This window comes from Selaginella moellendorffii, unplaced genomic scaffold, assembly GCF_000143415.4.
Source record: "Selaginella moellendorffii unplaced genomic scaffold, v1.0 SELMOscaffold_2, whole genome shotgun sequence".
Classification (NCBI taxonomy): domain Eukaryota; kingdom Viridiplantae; phylum Streptophyta; class Lycopodiopsida; order Selaginellales; family Selaginellaceae; genus Selaginella; species Selaginella moellendorffii.
This window is the reverse complement of record NW_003314263.1, coordinates 3,316,705-3,328,514: the sequence shown is the minus strand read 5'-3', so window position 1 is coordinate 3,328,514 and position 11,810 is coordinate 3,316,705. Positions and strand designations below refer to the sequence as shown.

General features: G+C 45.4%; 2 long non-coding RNA genes and 1 pseudogene across 4 annotated transcripts; 2 read left to right on the top strand and 1 right to left on the bottom strand.

The window, feature by feature from the left end:
* Positions 1-851: 851 nt before the first annotated feature.
* Positions 852-1,764, bottom strand: LOC9643260. Of its 2 annotated transcripts, none has more exons than XR_002990772.1 (4): positions 1,598-1,764; positions 1,382-1,528; positions 1,200-1,311; positions 852-1,146 (listed from the first exon to the last, which is right to left on the bottom strand). It is a non-coding gene; the product is annotated as an uncharacterized LOC9643260 (long non-coding RNA). The 2 variants fall into 2 exon arrangements; XR_002990773.1 differs by having other exon boundaries at positions 1,200-1,297.
* A 1,116-nt stretch (positions 1,765-2,880) lies between these two features.
* LOC112351444 lies at positions 2,881-3,870 on the top strand. 2 transcript variants are annotated; one of them, XR_002994135.1, is made up of 7 exons: positions 2,881-2,899; positions 2,961-3,029; positions 3,091-3,188; positions 3,253-3,325; positions 3,378-3,443; positions 3,496-3,552; positions 3,609-3,870. It is a non-coding gene; the product is annotated as an uncharacterized LOC112351444 (long non-coding RNA). The 2 variants fall into 2 exon arrangements; XR_002994134.1 differs by having other exon boundaries at positions 2,961-3,188.
* Positions 3,871-10,294: 6,424 nt separating this feature from the next.
* On the top strand, positions 10,295-11,593 carry LOC9661374 (annotated as a pseudogene).
* Positions 11,594-11,810: the final 217 nt, after the last annotated feature.

Sequence of the window (11,810 nt, the reverse complement as noted above, 5' to 3'; positions counted from 1 at the left end):
TGAACGATCCAAACGTCGTCGCCATCGACAAGGAGCACGATCACCAGGGCTTGATCACGCAAGAAGAAGAAGAGCTCTACATCAATCATCACCTCCCTCGAGCTCAGGCCCACGAGATCGTGTGCCACAGTCTTCATACCGGTGGCTGGATCTGGAGGAGATCGACAGCAAAGTGGAGGTTCTCCGTGCTATCAACTTGGACGTCGAGGTGAGGAGCAAGAGCTCGGCCGTTCTTGCGCATGGAAGCGACACTGTTCTTGGGATCGAGGTCGTCAGTGAGCTGAGCAGCCGGCAGGGATTGAACAGATGCGAGCTGGAATTCTACCTGCTGGCGAGGTCGTCCAAGCTTCCGTTTTTGCAGCTGGTGACTGATTTCAAGGGCGCCGTCGTGTTCTACCATCGGTTTCCACGCACAGGATCTATGAGCTGCGACACAATGTCGTAGGCCACCTTGAAGAAGCTCGTGAAGGTGATCGCGCCGAGCTTACCCCGCAATAGTTCGGAGTTTGAGATGGCTTGGTCCATTCTGGGCTGGAAACGCTTCGAAGACTCAGAGGATGAGTGGAAACGTTAGAAGAAAGCATAGAAGCTTTAAAGGTGTCTGAGACTTTCCTGTTCGAAACAAACCTCAGCCGAGAGAGAAAGTAAATGTGCTAGAAATGCGACAATCACACCACTGGAGCTGGAGAAAGATCTTCAAACGGGAAACAGGGAAGTGATGATGCTATGGAAGGCTGAGATGGAGAAGATAAGATGTGGTGGTCTTTCGAATTTCACCTCAATTGTTGATGGAATATAAACTAAATGAATGCTCTTGGATGTATACAAACAAATACAAACAAAGCAACAAATTCAGAAAAGAAAAACTGCCAGATCTTTGCTAGAGGTTTTTCCATAGGAAGCTCATGTCTTTAACATCAACTCCCATGGAATCGAAACATTTCCAGACTCCGAGGAGCAACAGCCTGCCGTCTTTGTTGGACAAGTTCGCCTGGCGAGTTTCTGCTTCGTTGTATACAGAGCGAATAGGAGTGGCAAGTCGGGCATTGTGGACTTCGAGCAAGAAGAATAATTTCCTCGATGCAATCGTCCGTGCTCCACTTATGGATGATAGGCAAGAACTTTTCTCATGTCTGCGACAATGAGCTGAAACGACGGCTACGTGTTTAGAGACGGATAATCAATTCACGTTATCTTACGTTGATCTTGCTCGCATCCAAATAATTGTGCGAGTTTTCTAAATTGCGGACAACGCTCGTCTTGAACTTGTGGTTGGGTATATGGACAGCTTCCCAGTCTTCGCATCTATAACTGTAGGAGACCACGTCGAAAGAAACTAGATTACGATTTGCTATGACACACAAGTTACGCATAGACAAACCTGGAAAGTTCGCAGGAATTTCAGGAAATCGTAGGAATTGACACAACTTGGCTTGTTTAGGACGCCCTGTGAGATATCAAGTGAAGACCAAGATATCTACCTGCATATTTCGATGCTAATCGTTCGACACTAGTCCCATTCACGTCGCTGATTGAAACAGTCCAATGTCAGCTAGAAAGAAATGAAATTCACGAACTTTATACTCTATATTCCCACCTGGAAGAATATTAGTTGGATAGACCCCAGCGAGCAAATGCTATGACCCCGGACACATTTTCGTTGAGAAATTCCAGCGGAAATCGTTGCTCTTGAGCAGCACCATTTAGACCAAAGAATCCTGCCAAGCACCGCGCTCTCGATGGAAATCGCCTGGCGCTGTAGCGGCGGCAGTCCCTAGTCCAATCCGAGATAAGAGAGGAGTAGAGGAGATTGCGGCATACCTTCAGCGAACTGGGCGCCACTGCTCAGCCTCGCCATGGCCTGGAACCCTAAATTTCCATTCCCGCCTAAGAAAATGGATAATGCAAGCATATTCTTTGCTCCCCCGCTAAACAAGATTAGCTAAAGCTTAAAATTGTTACGCTTTAATACAAAAAGTGGATGATGGGGAATATTCTTCTTTCTTCTACTCGTAACTCTGCGAGAAAGAGGCAAAAAGAAAAACAGTGAGAGCTAGCCGATGAAAACGATCAAACGAATAAACGAGAGAGTACTTACATTGCGCTACCTCTTCCCTCTGCCAAAAGATCGAAGCTTTGAACATCGCCACTCCAAAATCCCAGGAGATCGAAGAGAGCGCAGCTCCCAGCGACTCCAAATCCCCTCCCTCTGGCTGGGAATTCGCTCCAAGTCGCTCCCTTTCTAGCCTAGAATTCCTGTCGCAATGAGAAGAAACCAGAGGAGGAGCGCGCTGATGAACAACAAGCACGGGTAGCAATCCGCATCGTTCTCGTCCTCCACAACAGCGGATCGTCGTCGGGATCGTCGTAATCGTCGTCGGGTTCGTCGGCGGTCGCGGTCGCGCTTACGCTCGGATATTTCCTGCTGGTAGTCGCGTAATCGCTGCCGGAGCTCCTCGCGGTCGGTGCCATCGCTCCATCGCTCATCGAAATCGAATGCCTCGAGCGCGTGGCGGCACAGCGGGCAAGTCCATTCGGTACTGGCCGTGGAGCATGACCTGATCGATGGCGCGCTCTCCACCCATTCCACCAAGCACTCTAGACAAAACCAGTGGCCGCAGTCCGTGTGGACGTCCGAGATGCCGCTGGAACAGATTGGACAGGCCTCTCCTTCACCGTCGCCGCGATCGCCATCGCCATCGCCATCCCTAACATCCATAGCTGCCCGGCAAAGAAGCACAAATGCCCCGCTCGCAAGCTTATATGTTGGGATCGGACGGTCACGATGCGCTTGATCTGACGGCTGGAGAAACCCCAACGGTAAAGCAGTGGAGGGCGCGGATGAAAATGATCTGACGGCTGTTAATTTAGGGTTCCATTCTTCCATGGCGCGATGAAGGTATGACGCGAGAGTTTACAATGCCGCTACTCCTCTCTCAGCTCGAATTCTCATGGATTAGGAGTTGCCGCCGGTGTAAGCGTACAAATTCCATCGAGACCGGGGGCTGGGCTCTTCCTTCTGTCCACGAGTAGGCTGAAGCCTGAAGCTAGGTTTCTCGGGCTTGTTTTGTGGTAATTGGTGCTTGGCAGGATTCTTTGTCGCTGCAACCAGCTCGTGAGATTGTCGAAATGCCGCGGCCTTCGCAAGGAATTTCCCAAGGAAATTTCTGTGTCGCAATATCTTCTAGGTGGAGACATATAGTTCATGAATTTCTTTTCTTTGTAGCTCTGACAGTGGTGTGTTTCAATCAGCGACGTGAACGGGACAAGAGTCGAACGAAGTACATTCTTCCGTAGCCTGTGTTGCGATCATCGGAATATGCAGGTAGATATCTTGATATTTCTTCTTATGATTCCTAGAACTTGAGATTTTGCAGGGCTCTAGACGGTTGCATCGAAAACTGTTCTTTGACAACATTGACCCGTGAAACCAGTCTCTTATGGTAGAAACCATCTTCGTGTTCTACTAATTCTTCTTTTTCTCTTTTAATGCAGATCATGGTTTCATGCTTCGTGAACACCTCCCACTACGAAGAATATCTCTCTGTGAAGGTTAGTGTTTACTCTGCCACTGCTTACTTTTTTATGATTATGATTCTTCATGGCAGGAGTTTGCACCTGCGCAGCATGTATTTGCAGGTCCCGGCTGGTAGGCCATCTTTCAAGTCAGTCCTGCTCTCAAGTCAAGTGTTTTAAACTGAATCACAAAAAAAGTCTGCCTTAACCAGCTTCGATTTACCTCCTGCTTGGATCTCTCGCAGCTCTGATGAAGCAACTCCTTTTCAACCTTGATCCAGCTAAGTTCCTCGGACAGCTGTTGATACATATTTCCGACAGTCTGCAACATGAAAAAGAAGAAAATCTAGGTGAGAAGAATTAAGTACCTTGCAGAAAGCCTCCTTCTGGGGCACGATTTCAGGACTAGTGGAAAATTCTTGTTGTGAATCAATTTAATACTATTAATAAATTTTACACCAAACATGGAAGTATTTTTTTTTTTTATAATTTTTCTATCTTAATTATGTTGATTTGATTGTTGATTCAATCAACAAAGAATACTACCCTACGGATTTGTTTTGAAATTAAAAATACCACTACATTTAACTTTCTCCAATTCAATCTTCCAGAGCATTATAGATTCCTCCTTTCGCTTATCTTCTTCGGCCTGGAGATCCTGTTCAAGCTCGAGAGCAAAATAAATGTCCCCCTCCATTGCCTCTACCTACTCCTCCTGAGAATCCCCCTCAAGCACAAGATCCTCATTGTCCACATTCTTTTGGAGGATTTGGCTCGTTTCCCCATTGCCAATTTGAATTTTTGCCAACCCCTCCTTGTGTTCTGGCTGCTCCAAAACCTCCTCAAGCACAAGATCTAGCATCTCCTCATCATCCACATCCTCGAGATTTGACAATAGAATTTCAGTCATCTCTCTGTCACTCACTACAATTTCTGCCACCTCAGGGAACACAAGAGGGATGTGTTCCTCCTCGTCTGGGACTTCATTCTCCTCGACCAGTGCCATGATTCTAGCCACTTCCAGGTCATCCATGTCAAAATCTTCTATGTCTGCTGCCCCAGCTTTATCGGCCTGTTGACCACTCTGCTTCGCTTGACTTTCGTGGACTAGCAAACCCTTTCTCATCTTGTCTTCAACTGGAGTGTGCTTGAGTTTTTGTTCTCATGTGCCATGCTAACTTCCTCAGTGCTGCTTGATCTTGGCCACTTCATGTAGGTGGGTCTTGTTTTTCCACGATAGGTAAATTTTTTCTTGCACAGACTGCAGCAATATCTTGGCTGGCCGATGTCATTGTTAAAGTAGTCAAAGTTGCCACACTCACCTTAATTGCACTTTATACAAGTTGGGTGTTGCTGTTTCAAATACAGCTTCAACTCATCCACACTTCCAAACTGGAAGCCACTCTGCTAGGAGGATGAGAACCAAAACAATGGGTAGTTTTGGAGAAGATGGAGCTCCTTGTACACTTTGCTACTCTTGTTTAGCATCTTTGTTGACTTCTCTGCTGAAAGGACAAGTGAAAACCTAAAATATTTCCTTTTTTTACAAGCTTAAGGGATGAAATGTGTGTTTAAAGTTTTGGGTAAAGGGAGTTTTATTAAACCTCTTTTAATTTCCACCCTTATATCTAGATGCCTCCATTTCTTGTGGATGCTGAGACCTGCAAAAGAAGAGCATGTATCGAAAGAAGTAAAAGCAAAGAACTGATCTATAATGTAAAATCTTGTTGGAAAACTTGCTATCAGGATTCTTCAATAACTCGGAGACGTTGCTGACATTCGCAAAAGCGTTGTTGATGAGGCTCTTGAGTCTGCTTGTGTCCAAGTAAAAGATGTATCTGGGAACTCCTCCGGAGTAGGGATATTGATCTCGCATATCCATGATGTTCAAGCCAACTGCCTTGGTGCATCCTGCAGCGTCCAGGGCTCCATATACACATAGATTCCCTGTTTCGCAAACTCATGGTGATTGGATTCCACGTCAGAAACGCACTGGAGAATTGGTCCCAGACTCTCAATGTAAATGGAGGCACCATCGACGATAGTCCAGGTATCCAGCTGCTCCAACTGCAACACCATAGTTCTTGCGTCAGAATATGTTGACCTGAAGGCGGATGAGCTATTCAAACTTGACACTGAAGATGTTCCTGGGGCTGCAAGGCTGCGAGGCTCAAGGTTTGAGAATCAGATGAGCTTAAAATTTTGTAAAAGGTTTTTCACTTAAGCTTATTATATTTCCGTATTTCTCTTGAGATAATCAATGAGAAATAGTCTCCATTTCTTCTTTTCCCGATGATTTGTACAAGAAAATTCGTCTTCTTGAAAGAAATAGGAAAAAAAAGAAGAAGAACAGTGAGAGCTAGCCGAATAAAATGATCAAATGAGTACGTATATTGCGCTATCCGTCAAACATTTTTGGAGCGCACATGCGAAGTCGATGGATTCAGTGACGTCGTCCATCTCGCTACATGCTTTGGTTTGTGGGATTGGATTCCTTTGCCGGCTCCATGTCGCTGGCCATGACAATTCGACCGCTCTACAATCTCGTGAAGGAACATCCTCACCAATCATCCAGCATTGCATGCGAGTGAGCATCAACGTGCCATGCAGTTCATGCAACCGTTCCCATATTTCTGTGGACCTGATAAAGTATGTGGCATTGTTCCACGATGAAGAATTTTCGCCCGAAGAAATTTAAGAGCCCTTTTTCATGGTTGGCTCTGCCTCTAAGTCTTCCATTTTTTCTTTTCCGCAGTTTGCTGCCCAAGAAAAAATTGGTTCTTGCAAGAGAAAACTTGTAGGATTCTCAGGTAGCTCGTTTGGAGATTTTGAGAGAGTGTTGTCTTACTTTTCTTGTTTGAAAGCTTGTCCATGAACACAGGCGATGGAGATCTCAAAAAAAGTCTGGGCCTTCGAAGAACATATTGGAGGATTGTCTCGTGGCTTTGTATTCAGGTAGTACAGCTATTGTTTCCTGCAGCTTGATCAATCTTTTTGCAGCCATTTTTGCAGTCTTGGGGCAAATACGATTGGATGTATGGTGTGTATTTCTTCTTTGGCTTGGTTAGAGCTGACGAATAATCCGGCTGTAAAAGTGCAAAGGTGAGTAGATTTTTGGTTGTCATTCTGATTGATTCTCTTGCTGTACCAACGAGAAGTATAACTTCAACAAAAAGTTACAAAAATGCATACTTTTCTGCGAAGTATTCAAAGGACTCGTCTGCTACGTATCCAAATGGGGAATACATCCATGGTCTGTTGTACTTGCCTCGCGAGGAGTTTATGCTGCCCAACGTGAAAATGCGTGGCTCCGGTTTATGCGATCACTCGAAGCTCTTCGTTCAGAGCTTGATCCGAATCGTTAGTGCTCTAGCTTGGACCGAGAAGAAGTTTGCAACATTATCAATGCCAGGAAAAGATTCAAAGATGATCTCAAAGCTGCATTTCTTGGTAAGTATCCAGCTTCGTCTTTGAATGCTACTGATGAGGTCGATCATGTAGTATCTTGTTGCGATCTAAGAAGTAAGCAGCGGAAGATTGATGTCCTTCCCAGCAAATACCACAGTTGTTTTATTGCAAACAATCCATTCGTTCGACTGCTTGAGGAACTGGCGAATCCTATTGCTGGTGACAAGATTGGGACAATCCATGGATTCAGATGCTTTGCGTGCTGCCATGGAAGAGATTATTGACGTATCACTGGACGCTGCAGTGTGAGACTCGACAATTCTATTGAATTCATGCGTTTCCTTTTGTATCCCAAAAGGAGCATTAACTCCGGACCTTTACAAAATCACAAAACCCAATATTACAACGGCACCTCAGTTTATGAAGTGATAATGCGTTATTAACCAAAGTGGAACACCAAGGTTAGCTGGAGGCGATGATGATCATCTTGAGAGCTTACTAGTTGACGCTGAAATAAGTCTTATTCTTTCCACATTTTCCTTCATCTTTTCCGTCTTGTCTTAAATGTTTTTGCAGGACGCAGATGACTCTGATGAAACTCAAACCGAGCATGGCTTCTGGGTCTTGGTTCGTGACGGACGAGTTCAAGGATTAAGCAATCTTGTTACAGTTTTGAGAGTGGAGCGTACATTGAAGTTTGGAACGTTTAGCATGCTAACTCTTTAACCAGAATACTGCTACATCAAGCTGGAGCTTGTGTTTCCAAGAAGGATGGCAGTGCAAATATGAGAAGTGGTCGTTTTGCTCCAATCTTTCTGCAAGCTTGGGGCAACAACTGGATATATGTATTTTCTTTTCGGCATTGTCGAAGTGGGGAACAATCGAGTTGTGAAAGTGTGGAGGTGAGTATAACGTTTCTTTTCGCTGATCAAAGTTGCGATTTTTGCAATGAAACGATGAAACGAGTGCCATCCTTGAGCATTTTGTCGAAGTTCTCATCGCCCCTGCTAGGACTCATTGCTAGGACTCGAGTGCTACGTATCCAGACGGGGAGCACGTCCATGGGATGCTTTACGTGCCTCGAAAGGAGTTTACGCTGAGTTCCTGGATCTGGTTCTAGCGATCATACCAAGCTCTTCTTCCAGAGTTTGATCCGAATCGTTGCTGGAGATGGTGCTCTTGATTGGACTGAGAAGGATGTTCGCGAGATTATTGATAGCACGAAAGATGATCTCAAAGCTGGATTTTTTTCCGAAAATAATTGGTAGAACTTGATGGATCTGTTTATATTACAATGTGAATAGAAAATGATCGCTCGATATAGGACTTCAAAGCATTCGATTTTTCAAATAATAAACGGGGAAAGACAGAAAGGACAGTGGCATATTCTATAGAATATTTTGGAAATTAAATTTAAGTTTAGCGATTAGGATAAGGCCAAAGCATTTCGCGAGGAATCCCAGCCGTCCGTTGTCAACGAGCGCGCTTCCTTTGTATAAATAGCTAGCTAGGAGCTCTCTCGTGTGGAGAGAGCTCTAGGGTTTGTTCTTGCGATGGCCGCAGCTCATCTGGATGCCGATCTCTATCAACCTGCTCAAAGTCATCAGCCGACTTGCCACTCCTATTCGTTCTACCCAGAGAGTATTCGACGAAGTACAAACTCGCCAGACGCCTTACAGAAACGTGTCCAACGAAGATCGCAGGCCGTTGCTCCTCGTAGAGGCATCGCCAGTGGCAGCCGAGTCGGGGAATACGAAGCAGGAGGCGACAAACCACTGTCGCTCTTATCGAAGCAGCGAAACAAAGCATCTCCAAAGACAGCTCTAAAAGGTTTGGCTAAAGACATGAGCTTGATAGGTGCAGCATTCGACAAACCTCCAACAGTGAGCCAGCGACGAACAGAAAAGCAGGGAGACTGTAGAAAACACAAAGAAGCATTCAGGGAAGCAGGCAATCATGCTGGCATCCTGGCGGAGCTGTTCGAGAACAATATTCATCAAGGTCCGAAGTCTGCTCGGATTTATCGGCATTCACTGAAGGCGACTTAAATGCCGTCGGCGATGATCAAGCAGAAGGTGGTGTACTGTTTGGAGCATCACTGGTCGATGGATATTACTGCGTGCCGGGATGAGATGCAACTCCTGTCAGAAACATGCTCTCTCGGGGATGACTTCTGGGAGGCACGGTTGCGAGTCGCATTTCAGCTGCTGTTCCGGTCGATCCAGGTTGGAGCGCGCATTGCAGAGCACAAAATTCTTCCTCAAGCATGCACTCCTCCAAAGACTCACATTCCTGCTGAACTTGGAGGGTTCTCGGCGAAGTCCGGCTGCAATACTTCAGGAGACTCCGGTCACCAGGCCGCCAAGGAGAACGTAGAGAAGGGCAAAGAGCTGGAGACGAGAGGCCAGATCTACTGGTGTGGAAGAATGGTGCGACTGACCATATCTCAGAACGTTAAACCCGCTCAAAAATCTCAAAAGAACTAGAAAATCAGGTACGTCAAACTCTTTCTTACTGACGATGAAGATTTTCCCGGGTAGTTTCTTACGATTCTCGCCGCTTTTCCAGATGCTATGGCTCTTTACTTTGATCTGCTGTTCAAAATGATTGGCGATGAATGCGCGCTTATGTCTTACAGTTCGTGGTTTTCTGCGAACCGCTTGCAGACGATGGAGGCGAAAGGCTTGCAAAGTTTCTCTTACCGCTCAAATGTTTTGACGATAGTAGCTGGGTATGTAAGCTAATCCTTCACGGGATATGTGCATTGATCTTCAGACCGTAGCTCGGAAATCGAAGTTCCTGGACCTTTTTATGAACCTGCTTCCAGCTTCGAAAACTGTCAGAGAGAGAATTCTCATCAGTGAAGAGATGCTCCGTGCAGAAAGCGCACAAACTTATAGAGCTACTGAACAAGTTCTTGCTAGTTCCGGGCGTTCAGGATAAGGTGAGCTCGCGAATTGCTTGTACCATGATACTAAATATGCTTCGTTGGGCAGGTTTAGATCTTTTGGTGATCAGAGGTGTCTTCTGATCACGACAGAAAAGATCGCAGATGTCTGCTAAGCTTTGTTTCCTTGTCTCCATTTTTTACTCAATGTGCAGTTCATTTCTGTAATATCATCTGCCCGACCAAACCGACGGTTTTTCTTGCTGGGATTAATATGTCATCACTCCGGTTTGAGGAAAACCTCTGGGAAACAATAATATCTTGCATCCAATACAAGTTAGAATATTTGGGGATTCTGTACCCAAATATTCTTATCTCCCTTTTCCTAAGTAAAACGGTACTCACTAAGCCTTTTGTATAAAACGTAGTTGGTGTTATTCTATAAATATGGACTGATTCAAAGAAAAACCTAAATAGGAAGTCATGGCTTTGTCCACGATGAAGGGAGCTGCGAGTGGATTGTTTAGAGGGGCTACCAAGCTTTTCAGTGTGGAGATTGACAGTCCAAAGTCGTTGATCCCACTGGAAACAAGGATCTTAAACACAGGCTTGTGTGTGTTTGTTTACATGATTAGCAGTAGATTGCCGCTCTTTGGGATCTCCCCGGAGCACGCAAGTCAGAGAACACTGATGGATTTGGGTGTTGCTCCGATTGCAACAGCAAGTATGGCAATCCAACTTTTAGTTGGTGGAAACATTATTTGCATCAAAGAGAAGGACTCCATCAACAAGCTACAAAAGATGGCGGGGATGTGTTTTACAGTGGTGTTGGCAATCTTAAACATTGTTGGGGGAGTGTATGGGCCAATTGGTATGATTGGCTCGCTATTGGTGATCTTGCAGCTGGTTCTAGCAGTTTTGATGCTAATCTACATGGACGAAGTTTTAGAAAAGGGATATGGTGTTGGGCAGTCTGCAATTTCCATTTTCACTGCATGCAGCGTTTGTGAGGACGTGATTTGGCACGCGTTTAGCCCTATCACCGCCAACTTTAGAGGAGTCAACGAACCTGAAGGCTCGGTTGTAGCATTGATCCGAGGGTTGATATCCAGCTTCAACATGAGGACAGTGCGCCAGTCATTCTTCAGAAACTACCTCCCAAATCTCTGGACAATGGTCTTGACGATTCTTATGATTTGTGGGATATTATATCTTCAGTCTCTCAACATGATCATCAGAGTGACAAACAGAAGGGGCGATTATATGAATCATTCAATCCGGCTGTTCTACACGGCGACGACTCCAATCATGTTTTTAACTCAGCTTGCAGCTAGCGTGGGCAAGGTTTACGAAGGCCTGGGTCACGTATTTGGTTACGAAAATTTTACAATGGGTGCTTTGGGAGGAATGATTTACAAGGTTTTTCATCCACCAGAGAGCGTGATCCAAGAGCCATTCCATTTTCTCATTTACTCAGTCTTCACGGTGGTGTCTAGCACTCTAATCTCTAAGGCGTGGCTTGAATTGTCAGGGTCATCTTCCAAGGATATAGCGAGGAAGTGGAAAGAACAAGGCGTGATAATTCCAGGACACAGGAGCTCCAACACCAGAAAGGAGCTGGACCGATACATTCCAGTGGCAGCAGCGCTTGGAGGGTTTGGCATTGGTGTTGTTTCCGTGGCTGCAAATACGATGGGAGTGATTGGCTCTGGAACTGGACTCTTTCTAGCAATCACCACCATTTGTGAAATCCAAAAGACGATACAAAAGGAAGGAATTTAAAATATGAAAATGGTAGCGGAAATTTTCTGAATGGAGATTCTTCTTTATAGGAAGATCATTTCATCATTTCTTCCTCCTCTTTTCTTCTTACATTTCTTCTGTAGATGCTAGGAAATCTACAGCAGTAGCAACAGAATCTTGAGCTCCCAAAATCGTCACCCCGAACTGAGGCGGGGATGAAGGAGAAGCTCCAGGATCCATGAAGCAAACCCCCCCC